The 16,464-nt window shown below is 23.3% G+C and overlaps 1 protein-coding gene across 4 annotated transcripts in view; it reads right to left on the bottom strand.

Moving 5' to 3' along the window:
* Nucleotides 1-16,464, bottom strand: part of LOC112602295 (sodium channel protein para-like) — a 59,680-nt gene that overhangs the window by 42,047 nt on the left and 1,169 nt on the right. The gene's annotated exons all lie outside the window — the stretch shown is intronic.

Here is a 16,464-nt window from a genome sequence, read left to right as displayed (position 1 = left end):
TTCGAAATAGTGTACAGAATTTTAAATGTTCACTAGTCTTTAAATAGTTAAAGGTAGCAACAAAAAAATTATTTATTTTTATTTTCTATATTTATAGTTGACGAAAAACAATACAATTTAATTTTTATCTTTGATATCAACAAATTGAATAGTTTTGATTAAAAAATTAAATAGAGTTCTTCGCCAAATTAAGCCTATTTATCTTATTAGAGATAATATGGGTTAAGTTATCAGAATAGAATATTTTAATTGAAATATTTTATTGATATTCTTCAATATTTTTTTTGAAAATTTTTAAATAATATATAAGTATCTACTTATTAGTTATAACCCAACTTATTGCATTAAAACTCTTATGATCATAACATTATTACCTATTATAATTGAAAAAACACATATATTACAAGTTTGTAATTAAGTTATCTATCTTATAGGAAATTTAAAATGATAAAACTCTGATTAAATTAAATTAAATTGAATTCCCTAACGAAAATACTATGTCGAAAAAATTACTTAAATAAAAAATAATTTAATTTTTTTACACGATTTGCCTAGGAACAGATTTTATCTTCACTCCATCATAACCGAGAGACTAAATTAAAAATGTAAGGCAAATATAACAGGATGATATTATTATATATTATTGTAAAAAAATAAACCATAATTAATTTAAATAAAAATATCTTATGTATCCATATCACTTGTATTATAATTTCCATGTAGATTGACGTTATATACAATGTGGTGATCGTGAGTGTAGATATTTAAGTGAATTTATATAATAAATTGAAAACATAGTTATGGCGGAATAAAACATTTACAGTCCTAAGATAAGTAGGTAAGCCAAGTTTAGTACGATAAACAATCAAAATTGATAGTTTCCTGTATACGTGCACGTTTCCGGACATGAAAAACGCTAAATTTATTTTAGTAGTTTTTAATCAGACGAACGGGGTTTTTTTTTAAATTGAAATAATAAATATAATATATGAACTTGATATTATAATCAAAAAAAAAAAAATGTTCAACTTGTAAGAGATATGCACAAAAAATGTCTATTTATATTACACGTTGATAAAACAATGCTGTAAAAAAAAAAAAAAGTATTATGTAAATTCAGTTGTATATATTTATGTTGCCTAGAGATAATGTTCAGGAAAATGTTCAAAAGTTTATATTTAAACCTTATGGATATTCAAAATAATAATAATTTATTTGAAAATTCTTTAAAAATGTAACAATCTGAGTTCATATCGATATTGTATCTTTATGTGAGTATTGTAAATGGTTTTTTTATGTGACTATTTTATTATTTGTTTAAATTTTATTTTTGTTTTAATAATGATTTCAGCATTACAATATAAACAACTATAATAATAATAATAATAATAGTCTCTTATTTATAATACAAAACAAAATATTATAGTTGTGGATATTCTACTGAAATTGTATTATTTAAATTTATATTTCAATATTTTTTATGAAACAATACTATTATGCGTAGATAATATTCATAATATATTATCCTCACATCATAGTCAGTACATTGTATTACTTTAATAATATTAAGTGATTAATAAATATCTATCACTCGTTATGAGTTATTGTTAATTTTAAATTAATAGAAATTAGAGTTCGTATCTTACTGTAATCTGTATTCAGGAAGTTGAAAAAAATGTATAATATTTTTAAAGTCCTAGATTATATATTTATACGTATAAAAATAGTTTTTTATTTACGTAATTTATCCAACATCAAAATTATATGTTACAAATATAATATAGCGATGATTACATAAGAATCATATGCGTACTTAGTAATTTTTTCTTTGATATACACAATTTGCCATTTTGTATAATATATATTAATACTTTAGAGTCTTACAAAAAATATTTTCCTAAATTATTTACTTAAATTTTAAACAGCATAATTTATTTTATTTCGTCAAACAGTATTTTAAAATAATTAAAATAATATAATTTATATAAAACAGGCATAATAATAAAATCCTAAATAGATTTCACTAAAAGAAAATATTCTATATTTTTCGATTGCTGAATAGTGATAAAACATTATTACAATTAAGATATTAATTTAAAATTAAGAAATTAAATTACAATTGAGTTTGAACTTTTAATTCAAAAGCAGCATTAAATTCATCACGATTAAAATATTACTCGAGCTATTGTAAATTGAATATACATTTTTAAATTACTTATGGTACCTACACGTATACATAAGTTGGTTCTTTATTTGAAATTAATTAATAGTTTCACTAAAAAACATATTTGAGCAATTTAAATATTAATGTTCACGGAGCTGAAATGGGGAGATATTTCCACTATACATTTATAGTATATGATTTTACTTGGATAATTTATCATGATCTCCATGACTCCATCACACACAATTTTGTTATTATATTTACTAAAAGTATCATCGAAACATTATAATTCTAATTTCATTTATATATTAGCAAACTTCAGCTAAGATTTTTGGCGTATTTACATATTACCCAGTTTTGTTGTTTAAAGTATTCTATACAGTATAATATACTAATACACTAAAATATTGGTTTTAAATTTTATATTAATGTACATAATTATGAGTATGATAAATCTTATATATACAACTTATAAATGAATGGTATTTACAAGTATATTATGTATATCATTATTTTGATAATGGATAGATATTGTTTTAATAAAATATAAAAATTGTAGATCAATTTTTTTTTTTTCTTGTAAATGTGTCATCAAATATGAATAAATCATTAAGATATACTATTATATTATATATACTTAATAATTTCATAGAAATAGGTATACTAAGCAATAGTGAATAAAATATAAAAATTTTTAAATAATTTCTAACTTAAAATTAAATACGTATAATTATTTATTTTATATCAATTATATACTTTGTTTCATTTTCAATAATACTCTTTAGTATAATGGATAGTACGTACAAATTACAATTAACGAAATGTGTATATGCCAGTTATACTGTGTTTTTATTTGGGCGTTTCCTCGTAATCAAACTTGCGTGTCATATAAATATGTGTGATAGTATATATTTATATACTAATGCCTTAATTATTATTATTTTTTTAATGAATTGTGATACTCTAATAAATTAATGTTATAGGTTAGCTACCTTTATAGTTATTGAACCTCCATTTGTCAAAAACTCAAAACTAATAAAATAATTAAAGCTAATTAAATATAATATAATTTATGTATGGAAAATACATTGTATTAAGTTAAACCATAAAATGTTTTAATTAATTAAGTGAAATCGATGATGACACTTTTAATAATTTAAAACAAAAATTATGTTAAATTTTTAATTTTGAGCATTGGGGTTAGAATTTTGTCCTTTTTGATAGGAAATTAAGTATATTTCACATTTTTTGAGGTAAAAATGAAAAATTTATTATAAACTGTATTATTCTTAAAATTAAGCAAAATTAAAAAAATAGTTTCAAAAAAAACTATGACACACAATAATTTTTGATAATTGTTTCATTGTAATTCAAAAACAGATAACTATTAATAGGTACTTAATATTTTCATAAAATATTTATATCAATTGAACAATTCTAAAATTATATGGTTTCAAAATATTCTGGTATTTTTTTTATGCTTAGTCAAAAATTTTGAAAATTTATTTTAAGCTTTCTCATAAGTTCTTCTTATAGAAATGTAAAAATTATTGGAAATAAATATAATACACACATTTCTGTTTATAGAAATTTTAAGTTAATTTTTTACGAGATTTAAATTTATTTAAAAGGTTTTATTACTAATAAAAAAAAAAAATAAATAAATGATATTTCTCACAGGGACTTCAAAAGTTTTTAACATTAAACAAATATATATATTATTTCTGATTGAAAATAAAAATTAAAAGAAATTTAAACAACAAATATATAATAAAGTATTGAAATAATTGTATGCTAACAGACTACTTTCAGAATAATTGCTTTAGTTATTTATTGAATTAAGATTTTTTAATAGTTTATTATGATACAACAAGCGATTATATAGTTTCTTTTCCAAATTATGGACTATTGGAGTAGGATGTTTATTAATTATTTTGTAAATAAATATTTAGTAGGTGTATTCACTGTAATCACTTTAAACACACCATATCATATCTTTAAATTATAGAAATCAATTATTGAAATTCATCCAATATCCTAGCTAAAAGTATTTAAAATATAATACACAGCATTCAACTTGGCAATTATGTAATATGTTATAAGCAATAAAAACTAAAATAATGTTTAATTTTTATCAAAAATTATTAACTTTAATATTACTTTAACAAAGATTGATAAGTAATCAAGTATATAATTATGTTATTTTATTTCAATCTTTTATATGTTGATGATCGAAGTAAGATACTCGTCGATTCAATAAAGGAATTTATTCAGAGGCGATTAATGGAAACTATAAAACGTTGTCTTCATTATACTTTTAAGCGTTTTAATATTAGTATAAAATGGAAGATAATATTTTATAATTACTACTTAAAAGGCTGTTGAACATTACCATACAATAAAAGTTTTATAACAAAAACAATATCAAAAATTTTAAGTTATAATAATACATTTAATAATGACAAACAAAAAATCTATAATATATCATTTTTTTTTTTTTTTTTTTTTTTAATTTGAACATATATAAATGACATTCAATTTTGAATTCAAATTTATAAGATTTATTAATTGTATAGCTATTTTTAATAATATTTAAGATAATAACTTATTTGAAGTGTAAAGCTAAATAATTCTGAACATTGAATGTTTGTAGCAATTTTTTCAAACTATTTTACAATATATTCTGCAATCGTATTATTTTGCCTAAGTATACCTGGCCTAAATGTTTATCATGTTATATTCATTTTACATTTAGAACAATCAAATACAGTTTTTTATGAAAAAATACCATTCTTTTTTAGTCAGATGCAACATTGACGATTGAAGACAACTATTAATTAGCTTTTATGTAATAGTTACCTAGTTCAAGTTGTTTATTTTTTTGTATACAAAAAAGTTATTTATTGCGTTATCGTGTTTCAAAATGCGGTAGTTTTTTAGAATTTAGAATATGTGGTGTTTTAAATTATGTCAATACCAATCAAAAGCTATCACCACCATCTATTGTGAAAAAAAAGATAATCGGTCAGAAAATACGATACATGCAGACAATACGTTATATTCGTATCAGCGTCGATTACACGTTGACAGCACTCCCTTCTTACCCTTCTCATAGGCTATAGCAGTTACCAAAGTATGTTTGTGCTACACAAACACATAACTAGTGATATTTTTCAAACTCTTAAATATAGAATTACATCGATTTTCACACCTTCCATTTTACAGAATCATATCTTGTCAGAAAACACTATCGAATGAATCGTAAACACTTGTATAAATAATTGTATTGTCTTTTCGTATTTAATACTCATATCATAAAACAATATTGATCAACAATAGTATTTAGTCATTGTTATGAAATGTAAATGTATTCACAAAATAAATAATATTCATCAATGTGATATTGGAATTTCAAATTATAAATAAATACTATTTTTATTGTAATAGTAATACGCAAGTCTAATTATTGAATAATTGCGTAAGAAAAATAAATTTATGTTGTTATTATCATGTAATCAATTTATTGAAATTTAACAATACTTCTGAGTTACATAACTTCATCTCTTGAATTTAATTAACATCAGGTATGATGTAATATTTATATAAATTAATTTCAATTTTACTATACATAGAGTATATGTCTTATAGTTTATTATAGATCAATTAATGGAAAATATGTGTTAATGGCCATGGTAAATATTATTATAAAAAGTGTTAAATTTACTATATAGTATATAGTAATGTCTTGAAAGTTATTCTAACAATAATTCTAAAATTATGTAAAATAGAAAAATAGAATATAACTTTAAGTATAGGAGTATATTTTTATTAATATGGAATATAATAATAATTCATGAAAAATAAATAGTTCTAATTAAAATCAGAGTAAAAGATTATGTTTACAAATTAAAAATCGTTAAAAAAAAACATAGTTTTATTTCAAAAATATATAATCTTAAACTAGTTAACTGGAAACCATTATAAGTTTAAAATAACTAATTGTAATATATTAAAAAGTTTATTAATATTAATATTCAATTATTTCAATATAAATATATATATATATATATTAAATTAAAATAAAATAAAAACAATAACCAATTTTGCTGACCATTGATTTTAGTGATCAGGTAGGAACTATTTGAATTAAGATAAACCTTAATTAGTTCGTTTTAAATGTAATTAACATGATTATTTTGATTGAATTTATTCAGATTTTCTAAGCTCTTTGGTATTTTAAAAAATCAATACAATATTTTTTAATTTCAAAATAACGGACGTAAAGGTGTATGAATAATTTAGTGAATTTGTGCATCCTACCTTAAACCATTGCCTTGCGTATAATCAACAAGAAACTGTCGTAAAAGTTTCTTTGTGCTAAACGTTATTAAGATTCGTTTTACGAATGCCCATTTTTAACAAAATGAAATTTGTTGTTTTGGTGTAACTCGAAAATGAATAACTGTTGATACTTGAAATTTTCACTAAATTTTTATATTAATATTTTAATTATGTGATAAAATTTTCAAAATATTTGAATACTTTTTTAGCTATTTATAGGGATAACAAATTTGTAATACTTTAAAAATTTTTTTTATAAATTTTGATAAATAATTATTTTCTTGGTCGAAATTCTTGAAAATTTAATACAAGATCCTACATAAGTTGTTTTATGCCTGTATAAAAATATTAAAAAAGAATCCAATTTTTTTTTTTAATATGTATTTATATTTTAGTATCATTAGTGGATGACTTCTCATAGCATGTGCGTGTCATGTGAATATATATATATATATATTTATGTTGGTTCTCTATTTTTTAGATATATTAATGTATAATGTATTTATACATTTTTTACCTTTTATCACACTTATTGCGCCTATTAGGTATAGATTGTTTATTTCAAATAAAGAAAAAAAATATTTATTTAAACTTAAAATTTTGATAAAATTTGTCAAAATTGCAAAAAAAATGATAACTGTTTTGTAATAAGAAATACATAAGAACTTTTTTTTTTTTTTATATCTGAATTTTCAAACTTTAATACACGATTCCTCACAAAATGTTCATACTAAAATAATAAAATCTAATAAATATAAAAAGACGATTATTATTCTAATAGACATTTAAAGTTAAAATTTAGACGAAATTACTTATTTAAAAATAAATAAAAATGTTAATTACTTTATTATAATTTAAAAACATTCACGGGGACTTAAAACTTTTACGTTTATTATATTATTATGAATTTTACAATACACTATGATATTCTTGGTTTTTTTTAAGATATAATTATTTATTTATACTATGAATCTATTTTTATTATTTTGCGGTATTTACACAGATAGATGTCATTAAATTTTGAGCTAAATTAGTCGACTAATGTGGTATAAATACAAATTATTATAATAATTATTAAATAGTAATAATATAATGAATGCAATATTTTTAGAAAAAAATGTTATAAATCTAATTTAAGTAAAATATAGGACTTTAATAGCCATATCAAAAAACTATTACGAAATATTATATTTAATAATATAGGGCATAGGCTGATGACCGTCTCCACTCAGAATCGTTTTTCGTAATCAATTCTATTTATTTTATTATTGATTGCTACTAGAACTAAGTACTACTTAATACTTATCTACCATTTAAAAAAATTCTTATATGGTGAAAACTATGTAATGCGGACCCTGAATAAAATGGAAAACTATCCAATACGAAATTTTTCTATGGTCCCGGTATGTCTCTATAGTGTTATATAGACATTGAACCTCAATAAAACGGAATCTTCCTAACACGGAAGCGGAACGATTTTGTAAGTCCAATGAAGTAAAAACTTTTCTTAAGCCGAAAATATTTCATGCGTCATGTTACGTTGATATAAATATGTCATAAAACGATAATTAATATAAAATTGCCCTACACCATGTATTAGTTAGGTAATTTGTATTTTTTGGTTATTGTATTAACGATACAAATTTATCTCGTATGTATAATGTATAGCTGTGGAACAATTATGCACCAATTGCAGTCTTACACTGAACAGTTTTCTTGTACATACTAAATGATGTCCATTCAAAAAATTATGATATTGGAAAAATAGCAACAACAGTGAAAAAACAAAAACTCTACATGATTTTTAGAAAAGATAAATGTTAAATTTAATTCCCAACCTTCATACTTATGTAATATGTAAGAAAATAAGTCTATAATTAATCTAAAATAAGTTATATGAAGTAAAGTAATAAACTAAGTTTATAATTAGTCTCTAACTCAAAAAATAAAAATTATAAATGTCGTAAACTAATTATTTAGTGTAAAAAACTGATACGAATTTGTAATCTGGAATTTTTCCGTTTTATTCAATAAAGCGGAAAGCTGCTTAAAGCAGAATTATTAATTGGCCCCATGTTATTCCGCATTAGACAAATTTCATTGTATATCTAATTAGAAATTCAAACTAATAACTTAATAATTTTTAATTCATTTAAATTCGTATGCAGATGGAAATGAGTTAGGAAGATGTATTAGCTTTAATAGTTATTAATTATATTTAATAATGTGTAAATAATGTACGAGTCAATAATCACTGTACCCAATATAACATATATTTTATGTTTTTTTTTTTTTAACTATTTTTAATGACTTTTATTCTGGTTTTTTGTACTTTTTAATATTATAAAAAATACTCAGATGCATCATCAATATTTAAAAAAAACATATAACAACAGTTTACCATAAAAAATGTTAGTTTTCATTTGAAAAATAGAAGTTTGCATCTTGTATGTTTGACTCTCTTTAAATATTATACACATCGATATAACTTTAAATATGTCCTTAAAATATACATACAAATTAAAAAATAGTGAATTCCCTTGTGCAATATGCACCCACCACTCACATATTATGATGACACAAAAACTGTTTGGTCTAAAGTAAAATTTTGAGGATTTCATTATCCTGCATAGCAGAATAAAACACCGATAAACGGTATGATCAATAATTAAACGGCCAAATTATCTGAGGAAAAAACGACTGCAATGGCCGTCGATTAAGACCGACTAATGGAAAATATCACGGATACTTGTTTTTCATGAGTACATACCGTAAACAACATGGTCGGCAGTCACTTCAATCATATTTATCGCAATTGAAATGTGCAAGTTTAGATCCTCATCGAGTTTCACCGATATATGTTTCGACAACAACTTTCAGAACTCATTCGCCCGAAAATTCCATAGTGAAATTGTATAAGCTTGCAATTTTCCAAACGTTAACAAGTTAACTGCTTAGTTGAGAACTAACCAAACCTACGGTATATTTATGGCGAGCGAGTTATAAAAGTATTATTTGAGGGTTATCTTTCTCCATGTTCGTCTCAACATCAATAGATTTACGATGATTTTCGATCGAACCATTTTTCCATCACTATCCACAAGTGTGTAAAAGTATAGTACTTATTGTATGACGGGATTCCGGTGAAACAAGTTTCTTCATCCCCGGCGCGACAAAACGCCACCACCTGTTTTTTTGAGAATATCGTTAAGTATAATAATTTACCTATATTATGTTATATCATGTTGTACTAGTTGATCCTGCATGACGTTGCCTGTGAAAAATTAAATAACACCAGCAGATTTACTACGTCTTAAAATCGATTAAATGTAAACACATATTTTTAATATGGTAATTTAGATGCTTTAAACTAAATATAAAATACAGGTCTAAAATTATATAAAATTATAATAACTATTTTATTTTATGTAACCAATGGCAATCCTATACAAACAAAAAAATAATATTCGTTTTTCATGAGTCAACAAACCCCTGTGTCATCCGCCCTTTTTAGGTAACAGCTCTGCTATACTCTAGGTGTCTAATATACCACTTTATTGAGAACGTAAGCCACTATAATGTATGTATTAAATTTTAATTCAATAATAAATCATTTTACACGAAAACCTAATTTAAGTGAAGGTGGTCTGTCAATTTATATTAATATGTATATTTATTTTTATGATATTACACTAATACTGCTAATAAAGTAAATTATTTTACTATTAGTAATACATGCAGGTTGAATAAATGTTTGTTAAAACACTGTATTAGAAAATATCATTGTGTGTTTAAATTTAAGCTTAATATTTCAAATAAACCCGTTTATAATATTTTTAATCGTAACAAAATAATTAAAATTATTTTTTGAAAATGGTTTTGTGAATAATTTTGAAAGTACAGCCCATGAAAAATATAAATATTTTTATTGTTTTGCTTGGTAGACGTTTGACGTTCAACAAAACTGTACGTACCTTTGCAAGATCAACCGAAAAACGGTATTAAAAATAATATACCATATTACTAAATGGAAATGAGTATAAACAAAAAGTCAAAATTACCAATATCAACCGTCTCTCCGAATTAACTTATACACACATCGAAAATGAATAAGCGCAAGTAGTGTGATCCATAGTGCATATTGAAAAGCGGGTGTTGACGTGGAATATAATGAAAGGGAATAGGCAATTGTGTGTTTAAGGTACATGGTGGATAAGATTATATTTTGTTTAATACATTTTATTTTTTCAACGTAAAATTATTGGACTACCTTTAATCGGTATTAATGAACAATATTAGAATTGAAATATATATTTGTGTGATGGTCCGAGTGTGCTTTTAAATGTATATGACAGTGAATTTAATTCCTTTGGGGACTACCACAAAAAGCCACAAACAAACACGAATATAATATATATCTTCGGTCACACGCACGGTATGTCCGATGGGAATTCCTCATGCTTAGTGGACACATTTCCACTGTGTGAGTGAGTGTATGGTAACAACAAAGTTACATTGTAGGTGTAACAACTTCAAAGGATAACGTACACACTAACAAGTTTATTATCATCTAACACTGTCATAAGAATAATAGTACCAATATTAATCAGTCCGGCGTCAGTTGTGCGTTCACGCTTTCCGATTGCATAAAAAATAAAACTAACCAATTTCCAGCTATTATATCGACGCCATGCATCCCAGATTCGATTATAATTATAATATATTGTGAATGAAAAAAAAATATATTATGTAAAAAAATAAATAAGATATAACGTGTAATAAAAATGTATTTAATTTGATATATATATATATATATAAGAAAGTATATAAGCATGTTACTACTCGTACATATACTATTCGGTCAAGTTTTATGATAGTTGTATAGTAAGTTCGTCATCCCTTTCAAAAATTTCGGTTACGTTTTTATATATTTTATTATTCTATACGTGATAGTATTGTGTATGTTATTGTCATATGAAAATTTCCTTCCAAGCTTTTTGTGTTCAATAATAACTTAAATAATTTATATAAAATAATACTATTATTATGTAAGACATGGAAGTATTGATTTACTATGTACTTTGCTATTTTTAAATATTTTTACTATGTACGTTTTACACATACCTATTAGTTTTTTAAGGCATAATAACCTTTGAATTTAATTTCTGTTAAGACATACCTATGCATAATAATTTAATATTGTACTACAAATGTTTTCATATTCGTATTATAATTGAACATCAAATACATTTTTACGACTAATTGACTCCTCATTTGCCACAATTTATTATTAATTTATTTTTAATGTGTTAAAATTTCCTATTATTGATTAAAACTTAAATATAATCGTAGTTTAATATAGCTCTAATGTATTTTAAACGATGAATATCGCGTTAATGATTGTTGAAATTAATACTTTTATTTAATAATAATATAAAGTAAATTACAACAGTATTGCTTAATTATTTCGTACTCGCAAATATTAAAAAACAATACTGATTGGCCAATATCTGCCAATAATACTGCTGATACAATGCCGCAGGTTTACTTAAGGAATATGTAATGAACAACTTACAGTTCAAGTAATTATTATAATTATAAACTATACAATTATTGATACATGATATCCATTATGTTGTACTTATATAATGTAGACAAGTGTTTTAAATTTTAATTTCTTCTACGCAATTATTTAAAGAAAACGTTTTTCAAAGTATAAATTTTGTTTATAACAGTGAAATAGATTGACAATATTTACAACTATATCTATAATTAGGTTGTTAACGCGATGATTTTCTACAACAGTGTAGTTTTCGTAGTAATTAACTACCCGATTTACTAATTTGATTTTAGAAGATTCGTGTGATTTTTGGCCACCTTCTTTTATATAGGCCGCAGTTGGTTTTTTAATTTTTTGAATAGATATATTTCAGAATTTAAATATTATCTTTAACAATCTTTTAAACCTTTTTTTTCTTTTACATGTTTTGTTATTAGTTTTACTTCGCAGCACGGTGGTTGTTATCTATTTGAGAGGATAAGGCGGTGAAACAATTTCTTACATTATATAACTTTTATCAAAAATTAAATAAATAAAATAACGTTCAAGTACATTATTTTCAATTATTCTATAATATATTAAGTCTCGTGTTCACATGTGAAATATAAGTCCAGTAGATCGAGTCAAAAAATACTATAAAAGAGTACTACCTAACATCAAATACCGTTGTGCTATGCTGTCTCATGTTTACACACGGAATAAATGCTATCTCATTTTACGAAATAATATGGTTTGGAAAATTATTTACCGAAAAACAAACTAATAACAAAGTTACTTACAAGTAGACGGAAAAAATACTTATTCATTAATGTATAATTTGCTATTATCATCATTGTTCGAACATATCAATCAATTAACCTATAAATCCTAAATTTAAAATATTTTAAACTAATTTTTCAGGAACAAGTTAATATTCTGAGCGAATTTGAAAATGAATATTTTAAATTATAAGATTCTCACTAAGAGAAAATAAATTTTTAATTTTATGTCTTTTGGTAAAATTTTGTACGGTGGATTATTTAAGATTACTTATAAATAAACTATTAGTACATGAATTAATAATTTAAATATTAATTTAAAAAAAAAATTTTAATAACTAATTTTTTTTTTGCATTTTTATAAGTAATGATTGACTGTTTTTGAAAAGTAAATAATACAATGTAATTTTGTAATAGTTTACCTACGTTTATAAAAAACATCTGCTTGAGACATTGCTACCAACTGATTCGTTTTCTCGGCATCTTATCTTAATACATGCACATATTGTAATTTAGATCGTGTTGTAATTTACATCTTTCAATAATATTATCATGATCACACGGCGTTTTGTAAAGGCAATTTAGCTACATAACAGGTATTTCGTGTATATCACAATTTACAAGTCACATCTAATAAAACGTATGATATTATCAATTTAATCTACCCTATTACATTGGTTAGTTTAAGTAGGTACATAAAATTACAGCGTTGATGAAAAATATAGAGCAAGGTGAAATTATAATATTGCATATTATTTTATTGTATTTTCAACAATTTAACGTAATTTTAAGCAATTGAAAATGAAACAATTAGTATTTAGTTAAAATTACAACTTTGTCAAAAATTATTATTTATAAGACTATTTTATTTAAATTTATGTAGTTCCCAACAATTGATTATATGGAAAATTATTATATCAAATTATATTTAAAATAATTCACATCTTCTTACTTTATTGAAATTTATAATGATATTTATAATTATTCAATAATTTATTTAATTGTTACTTTTTTTTTTTTTTTTTACTGTATTGAAATAACATAAGTTAATTCTATGATAAAATATGCTTTAAATATTGTTATTCGATGAAAATATAATTGATACAGTAGATATATATTATCATAATATAATCATTAATCTCTACAAATAAATGAAAAATACTCAAAAATAGGTGTGATTTTACGTTAAAATTCATGAAAAATACGAGGATGCTTATGATGTATGATTGAAAAATATTTAATAAGATCATACACATTAAATACCCATCTACCTCAAAGTTCTCAACCACATACGTCAGTAAACGAATAAGTTATCATATCTACTAAACTTCGTAGATACAACTTTATTTATAATATTTTTATTTAATGTTAAATTATAGTGCACGTTTTCGTTAAAGAAACATGCAATGAATTTTTTTTAAGAGTTCGTGAAATGTGGTAATATCTATTCTCATAAGGAACACGATACACAATTTGTATCATGTATACACGAATATATAACAATAGGACACGTCATGATGGTTAGTTGGTTTTGAAGAGGCCATTACTTAATGTAGATAGCGTCACAAACTTAATAATTGCCAAAACGTGGTGAACAATAAAATATTGTTAGTAGTTACATCATAAACTTCATATCCTCCAGAGAGAATATGTGGGTGTATATCATTCTATTCGTATGAATTTTAACTACAACACTAAGAAGCAAAAAAATAAATAAATATGCTTTATGAATATAATTTTATAACCAGGTTATTGTTCGTATAATATGGACTGATGTGGTTGTAACTTGATTATTATTATTTTTCTTTCTAGAAAAAAGTGGTTGTCAGAGAAATGGTACAAAGGTAAACGAACGTTGGTCGACTAAAAAACGCAATGTTTGCAAATACCTAAAGTATAAGGTTGAAAAATATTTTGTACTACCTGCCGTTCGTGTTTACTCACATTTAGAACATTAAATTTAAAATTATTTATGTATATAAATACATAAACAAAAAAAAAAAATTAGTATTAAGACTTTCATAATAGGTCAAGAAGGTATGACTTGCTAAATGTAAATAATTACGCTTCCATGACGTACAGCTTATTGTATAATATAAATTCATGCCTTCGTTCAAAAAAATACAATGACGTCATTAATGAGGTGAAAATGTAATATAGTAACATGGTATTTCTTTTTCCTGGTTGTATATGGTATTATAATTATTTAAATTGACCAATATTATAGTCTCTGACCATTGTTGTGCGTGATAAAATATTTTACGTTGTCGTAAAATTATATTTTGTTCAACGACACACGTGTTATTTTAGTATTAGTCAAAAACAGCAAAAACGATACACTTGGATAATCAATTATTATTTTGACTCATTGAATTCCATTATATCACATAAATTCGACAAATATAATGGTTGAAAAATAAATTCAACTTTTATGCAGAGAGTATATACGTTAGGAATAAATATTATTGTACGTATTATATATTATGTCAAACATTAAACAAGATCAAGTATATTATTATGGTTACAAAATATTTAAAGCGATATAATACATGTATAACACAATTAATTAAATACTTAAACAATTATAATTAATTAAATATTTTTATATTCTTAGTAATTTATTACATGAAACGAACATGAGCAAATTCTCAAAATTTAAATTTTAAAATGTACCGGTGTCCAGTACTGTAAACAAAAAGAATCTTAAAAAGTATATTTTTCCAATTGCAAGATTAATTTACTTATAGTTTGTAATTTAAATTATACAATTAGACAGAATTATGCACTGTGATAATTGGTTAAACAATGTATTTATGAATTATGATAAAAATTGCTTCGGAAAAAATACATAATTTAAGATAATCTTAACGGAAAAAAAATAATTTAGTACCTTAATATTAGTATTCTTCTATTTGTGTGTGTGTAAAGTTTCTAATTTTAATGTAATTATTCAATTTGTAGTTTTTAACATGTTTAACTATTATTTGACATTGTGTTGTAATAATAACTGAAATTCGATCATTTATCAAAAAAACAAATTAGGTACTTAGTTCTTAAATAACATTTTTAAATATTTTAGTGCATGCACTGGTGCATAACATTCAACGTGTACAAAACCGATTGGATAATAATAGCATCGAAAAAGCCTATACGTAGGTACTGTAAAATTCGATTATTTTACAACACAATAAATTATACTTGGAACAATTTACGTGGAAAAATTAATCACGTTTCAATAATAGATTAATGTGCGAGCTGTTATAAAAAAAAACACCCAAATTAAGGCATGCTTACGACCATTAAATAATAATATTAATGACCAACATTGACCTAATAAAAAGACTTTAACTTTTGATCAAAACAATAATTTTCACTATAGAGATATTCCAAATTGCTCCTTACACCGATTGCTGACCGTAAACTCAAACAAAATTCTCAGAAAACTTTATTATTATTATTGTTTTTCAAATACCTACAATAAATATGATATAATATATCAACTACATAATAGTATGACATTATTAAACAATGTACATAAATATCGTAACTCTCAGAACAAATTAAGTCACCAAACGAATTATTTAAAAGAAGAAAAGCTATAATAGACATATTATAATTATTTTCGTGTAAGATTCATCTTA

This window comes from Melanaphis sacchari, unplaced genomic scaffold (assembly GCF_002803265.2).
Source record: "Melanaphis sacchari strain LSU unplaced genomic scaffold, SCAv2.0 Contig85_pilon_pilon, whole genome shotgun sequence".
NCBI classification, from domain to species: Eukaryota; Metazoa; Arthropoda; class Insecta; order Hemiptera; family Aphididae; genus Melanaphis; species Melanaphis sacchari.
The sequence above is the reverse complement of the archived record's forward strand: the minus strand, read 5'-3'. Positions and strand labels throughout refer to the sequence as shown.